Consider the following 7,402-nt stretch of genomic DNA (forward strand, 5'->3'; position numbering starts at 1 on the left):
TTTTTAAAAATCTATTTATGTCTATTGAGTCTATTATTAAGCTAATATTATGCACTGACACGCCGCAACAGAAAACTATGTAAAAAACTGTATACACCAATGTTATTTTAACAATTTTTTTACTACTGCCTTATTCTGGACAATATGCTCACAACCAAAATCTGCCACAGTTTACAATTCCTCAATTCCTTTTTTTTTTTTTTTCTTGCCTGCAGTAGATAAAGACTTGTGAAGGTAGTTGTATTTCGTGTGTTATTACTGCTCACTAATACAGATCAGATCAAGCAAAAGAAATCTGTGTTTCCAGAGAAAACTCAGGCCACCCTGAGCAAAAGCCAGGCAAACTCAGCTGTCTAGCTGCTTGCCTGCACCAAAGGAAACAGGGATCGACTGTTGGAGTAGCACATGCATCCGTACAGCCACACTGGCCTCCCTCCTTCTGCAGTCTCTGAGCGAGTGTTGGGAAGTTGTATTTAGCAACAGTTTTGGGAGACAGCCTCCCACAGCAGTAAGAGCCACTACCCCAGCCCCATTCTGGCAGCATCAGAACACCTGCCCAGGGCTCCCTTCCTTATGGAAGGCTGCTCCCTCCCTGAGCAGCCACCCCAGAGACAAAGGGCTGCTCCAGGGAGGTGCAAGCAATGGAGAATGTCGCTGCAAGTGCAGGTATAGTGGTCTCCTATCACAGGGGACTGGGAGAGGAACAGACTGGCCTAAGAGCAAGGGAAGGAAACCCTTCCTCAGTCTCTGAAGATACTCTGAGCACTACCAGTTAACCTTCCTTACTGAGAATCCCCCTTCACCAGCAATCTCCAACAGTCCACTGTGACCCACTGGCCAGTTCTTGCATCACTTCTGAGCTTTGCTGATTCCCTCATGTTCTTCCCACAGACCCTCAGAACTCCTAAAGTCTCTTCATAGTCCTCTATGCCAGACTCCCAAAGCTTCCTCTCATCCCCAGCCCCACATTTATCTTTCTTTGACCCCGCCAGACCTAGTTTCACCAAAGCTTCCCAACACATCTAAAGAAACATTGCAGGTTTCTACAGAGAACTAGAGGTACAAAATACCTAAATACACAGATATCTATTTTTTTTCTTCAAGTGACCCGTAATGGCTGAATTTGAAAAATACAGCAGAAAAAATATATGGAAAAAATCCATAAAGCATTTGCCAAGATAAAAGCTGCTGTATTCTTGGCTTACTTTTACACTCTTTTCCAAGCACCTACTATTGGCCATTCTCAGAGTCAGGAAACTGTCTTAGATCCACAATTGGTCTGACACACTTTTACAGTCAAGGTCAAAGACAACCAGATGTTTATGAAAATCTTTAAAGTCACTCATCTTTCACAAATAATTTTTTTTCTCTGTTCTTCTTTTGGTTGACCTTGTAACAATTACTAATCCTGTACATTTGACTTCCAAAGCAGTTGACATGGAAATTAAGGTGATCTTGCAAACTGTAAATATAATTTCCCTCTCAGACCATACAGGGAGAGAAACAAGAGGTCTTATTGGAAAGTGAAACAACAAATTCTGTTTTGAGCATTTCACTAAATGGTAGACAATAAGAGTCACAAGCCAGCAGAAGTTATCAACTCTCTACTTTTTTTACTAAATTTATTTTTTCTACTAAATAGATCTAAATTTACCTAGCTCACTACATCCCCCACTTCCTCGCTGAATATTTTATAGTAATCTTAAAATCAGTTTGGATTTGCATCAGTAATTATTAAAAGACATTAATTTCTCCTTATATTTTAAGTTTTGTGGTAAATAAAAATAGACGTAAACTCATTTGTCACATATTCCAAAACTGCAGTGAGAAACAAGTAATTTCAGTATTACTCAAGTTATAAGTAGGCACATGACAACATAATTAAAAAGAAGCTATTTATAATTCCAACACAGACAGTTTCTGGCACAAACCTTTTTTAAAACAATGTTGCCCTCAGTAACGTATTTGAGTAAAATAGACTGAAGTAGAGCAGTTTTCTCTCATTTCTTCCTATGTAGCACCCCGTTCTTCAATGTTTGCATAGAGCTGGATTTTAGGAAGTTATAACGTAACTACTCTGCTGTCTAGTGTTGATCACAGGACTTAAATTACTAACATTTATAAAAAACAAACAAACAAACAAAAAACTAGTCTCCTGTTCATTCTCTGTAAGTTCCAAGGAGAAAAATGTGCCTTTAACTCACATTCCCCTTGCCAAGAGAAAGTCAAGGCCTCTCAGCATCACCTCTTCAGAGGCAAGTTCTCTTCATATTTCTAGTAACAGCAAACAACGAGGACACAGAATTGCTGCAGCTGCATAGCTGATCTGTGCTAGGAATTAACAGTATTTCTGTATTGAACCCTGGATAAATTTGATAATAACCAACATTTCAGAGGAAGAAGACAAGAAGGAAAAACCCATAAAGGCTTATGTATACATTTAAAGCATTATCAGAATTACATATTGAAGATTTTAAATATTAACAATTTTTAGCAGGAGCCTTGAATGCCCAAGAGTGCCCAACAGGAAAGAAAGAAGTGTCTAGTCTAAGGTATGGGACAGACAGTGTGTCGTATAAAAATGAGAAATTCATGTAAGTAATTTATTCAGGTATTGTAGATGTATATACTATATATGTAAATCAAAACGGAGAGAATTCTATGAAAATTAATACCTCAATTTATCACTGAAGTAGAAGTGGTATGTACAGTTCTGCTCATGCTTACTTGAAGCAAAAGACTTTGAGGTTTGTCCTTTGTTTAGGCCCAGATAAAAAGAATAGCTGTTGATTTAATAAACTAGTGGCAGGATCTCAATTCTCTTGAATACGTCCCCTTGCAAAACTTTCTACAAGTTTGAAAGCTCCCATTATTTTATTGTTATTCCATTCCACATGCAGAAAATTCCTCAAACTGACAACCTCCAAATTAAAACACTGCAGGGGCAGTCACTGCATCTATTTGCCCATTGGGATTTATACCTCATTACTCAATAGAGTTTTACATGCAGCTTGTGAACAGCTAAGTATCCCCCTATATCTACTTGGTTTTGTATTTATTGACTACTCTTTCTTCAAACTCCTGATTAGCTTGAGGCATCAGAAGATTGTGTCACCTCTTCATTGCTGCTCAGAAGAGCAGCTAATCACAATTCTACCTAGTATATTATAACAGCTCCACTTAACATTTTTGCTGCTTAAGAGTATTCCTTGTTAGATGTTCAACTCAATGCAATCTCATCATACGTGTAAGATATTTCCATTTTTAAAAAGTTTGACTCAAACTTTGTACTTGTGATAGAAAACAAAAGCCTTTGCTTCCAAAATTACTATTTGATATTTGCTTCTGTATGTTAAGCTTCAAAACCTGCTACTTACAGACTCACAACTGCAGTTATTTGCAGCTTTAAGTGTTTTGGTTGTGTTTTGTTTTGTTTTGTTTTTAAACAAGTAATTAATCGCTAGTAGCTAAATTTCAAAAAGAAGAGTGGTTCATCTCCACTTTTTATAGATGCCACTGCCAATATTTGAAGGCAAATGCTAGAAGTGGAGCAACTTTGGAAAACAGGTCACCTAACTGGGCACAAACATGAGATTTGAGAACTACATTTCATGCATTTTAGTTCTGAAATCTTGGAGACAAAATTCACTAGTATATCATCAAATGAATTTGACATCAAGGTGCTTCTGTCATGAAAACATGGTTCTTCCAAGACTTCCAGAATTATTTGCTTGGGAACCATAAATGTGAAGAGTGAAAAAAAGAACACAGAATTTTAAATTTTCAATTAGATCCATATATTGAACTTCCAACTACTTCAAAATTTTAGGACATACACCTAGAATTCTAGCTTAGCTTGTCAGGAACAGTTTCAAGTGACACATCTGTATATGGAAAGTGAGCATATATACAGTGGATGCCAAAATATATTGTTATTTCTTCAACTACACACACCATTTGAAATCCTTATGAATACAAGACAGTATTTTGGCCCCTTGGATTTTTCTCTGCAGCCTAACCAGGCAGTGCAGAAGCATAAGAAAAACACAGCAAAGAGAGGAGGCCAGTCAGTATAGTATGTTTGGCTCCACTTGCATGCTGGTTGATGATCTGATTCTGGAATTTTTCCCAAAAAATGTCGTGCAAACTCTAGCTTACCCTCAAGCAAAATATAATTTGTTCTGCTGGATTTTTCACTTCTTTCCCTTCCCACTATACCTATACAACTAAAGTAATAATGGTTGGAAATACACCAAATGGTTGGAAATACAGCAAAACAAAACAAAACAAACACACCTGCCAGCCTCCTAAGAGCAATTTTCTTCCTTTCTTTCCTTTCTGTTCCTTTCAGTACTGGAAATACTACAAGTACAGCCTATACCTGTAGTCAAGGATTCAGTCATGGAAATTTAACTACAAGCCTCTGGTGTAATTTCCCTGAAAGATAAATAATAAAACATTTGGTTCCATTGTCTACCCTTTTCTCTTTTGCTATACGAAAAAGAAGTGGGATGTATCAGAATAGTGAAGTAGCTTTATCCTCCCTTCCAGTACACAGTGTTCATAATTACATACCTGTGGAAGAACTGAGACAATATTTGTCACACTTTGTACTTTGTCCTTTAAGGATTCAGCAGCTTCCATTTACCCTTTTTGAATGCAGAAGCATTGCCAGAAAAAACCCAGTGCACTACTGCACATTAGCTAGCAAAATGTCTGTAATTATCTAATAAATAGGCTGATGGATCATTTTGTATCATTTTCTTCTAAACCACCGCCCAGATCATCACAAAGTGCAAACTATTATAAAAGCAGCTTAGCTTCATATACAGTATATATCACTTTAAAAATTCAGGAAGATTTTCACAGCATTATTAACAGAGATTAACAGCATTAACAGGAAGTTCAAACATGTTTTTAGCAATCTGCTGAATTTCACACAATTTAGAATGTGTTTCTACACAGCTGCATAGCTACACTGATTTGGAAGCGGCTACTCTGCAAGCACATGCTATTCAGGTGTTTATTTTTCCAAACAGTTCTGCTTCAAAACTGGTAAAGTTATATCCTTCCTGCAGCTATACAAATTCAAGCAAACCTATATCATCAGAACTAGGTTGGTATAAGTTGAAAATATATTTTTTTAAAGGAAGCAAAACTGTAAGATGGCTATGGGAAACATTACTTTCCTAACTGTTGTACCTTGTAAAACCTAAAAGGAAACACTTTTACCAGGAAAGCTCCATTTCATGAAAAGTGTTTAGGCATATTAAAGTATTCTACTTTCCCAAGGTCTGACCATGTATCAAATTCCCCTGAAATGTAGCACATCAATTACTGTTTTTAAATGATCAAGGTGTCAGTACCTGCTCAACTGAGAGTCTTCTACTGAAGATCAAACCATAATTTCTCCAGGCCTTTACCCCACAAATTGTAAGAATCCTTCCATCACAGAAGAAGCCAGATATCAAAAAGTAATTACGAAATTCAGAGGCAAATTCAGTTTCCCTCACTTCTTCATTTACTATTCTAAACTCTGCTCAGCTGTTTGAAGATGTTTCTAGACAGAATAATTGACATAATGACATAATGCTCAGTGGTAATATTAATCATTGTAAATATGTAGCTATGATTTCAAAACTGCTTTTCTAAGTCAGTTGCTGAGTACTAGGCCCCATAAGGAGCTCTCATAGTAAGTCTATCAGCAGCACAGACCCTGACACTAGCTACAGCATCACTAGGCAAGGAAGATGAGAATGCCAGTCTTTCATGAAAGAAATTTAATTTCACTATGTGCTATGCTCCTTCTACACTCGTGAAACTATGCTGATGGGGAGCTGGGTTTGCAATGCACTCCTGGGACAATTGGTAGCAGCTGAAAATTTTGGGGATGACAGGGGAGGCCTACATGAAGCTCACAGTGCAGCAGCTGAGCCATCCTGTGTCGGAAAGCACGAGCTATCAACACTGCCATCTGCTAAGTGGTCAGCAACGAAATACTGTGCTGGGGATGGAGGTTGTCCTCAGCTGCAAAGCACACTGAGCAACTTGCTTTAGCTGGAGCTGGTCTCTTCTCCTTCCAAATAGTTTCAGGGCTCTTGAATCTTGATCCATTCCCTGGGAGTAAAAATGTTCTGGCTCCAAGTGATCTGCACGAGGCACTCAGACCATTGCTAGATTTCCAGTAACGGATGTTTGTTACCGTGATCGCATCCACAGAAAGGACCCCGGTGAAGTTAATTGTACATGGGTGTCAACATTGTCTTTCCCCATTTAATTATCTGTGGTAGCATATTTGTCTTTTTAAGAAGCTTATAGTCTATAAGTGAGTCAAGTAAGGTGATTATGAATTTTACCATTGTATCTTCAGAGAGTTGTGACAGAAGCAGCCAGGCAAGCTGAAAGATGCATGCTAATTGAGACACAACAGAAGAGGTAATTAAGAAGATTTTGCTATGAGGGGAAGAACTAACAACTGAACAGTAAACTTCTTATCCTGTGATTTCCCATTGCCTAATCATTGCTGGGGGAAAAAGAATAAAAATCCTTGACAGGGCTGGAAAGGAAGCTCATGTTTTTCAGACAGACCAAGAAACAGCAGAATTCATAAAGCTGTTTTTTCTCTGCATCTCACACCCTGCCAGGTAAAGGGAGCAGAGGATCATCAGAAAATGCTTTGGCAACAGAAGCAGGGAGGATGAGGAGAATTTCACTGGCAATGTCAGCCTTGGGGTACAACAGTGCATTTAGGGTGTCATCCTCCTGAAGAGGAAAACACTGAAGCAAGCAAAAAACAACTAGGAAAAAAAAAAAAAAAAACAAACTAAAGCAAACAAGTATGTTTGAAAAATATATTCTGAAATGTTATTGTGTATACTCCCCTTCCATACCCATTTCTATCACAGAAATATTTTTGTCATTACATGAATAGGATAAAATAAAGCCATTCTTCCATGGTTAAACCTTGTCTAATAATATAATTTACTCTCAGTGATCTCATTAATAGGCTATATGCTATTTCTCAAGCAGTATTAGACACACTGCATTGCTGTTAGAGCATCCCACATCCAGACTAGTCTTAGGGCCTACAAAGGTCTGTGCTGTAAACCCTCCCCTGCAATCCCTGCCGCCAGCTCCCCACCACCTCCCAACCTGGTGGTTAGCTGCCTAACAAATTCAAGGTTCAACTCTGACACGACACAGCTCCATCACCTTGACTCCGACTGCTTGATACTTTTGAGCTCTATATGTGCTGCTCACAGAGCTTTTCTACACCAGCTAAAGACACCCAAATGTACCAGCTTGAGCCGGGAGCCACAGAGTTGCTAACGCCTCGCTGAAGGTGGGTAACACTTCACATTTCTGAAAAAATCCTCTCCTAAGGAGAGAGAGGAGGAGAGTG

Source organism: Streptopelia decaocto (genome assembly GCF_964273445.1).
Source record: "Streptopelia decaocto genome assembly, chromosome: 4".
NCBI lineage: Eukaryota > Metazoa > Chordata > Aves > Columbiformes > Columbidae > Streptopelia > Streptopelia decaocto.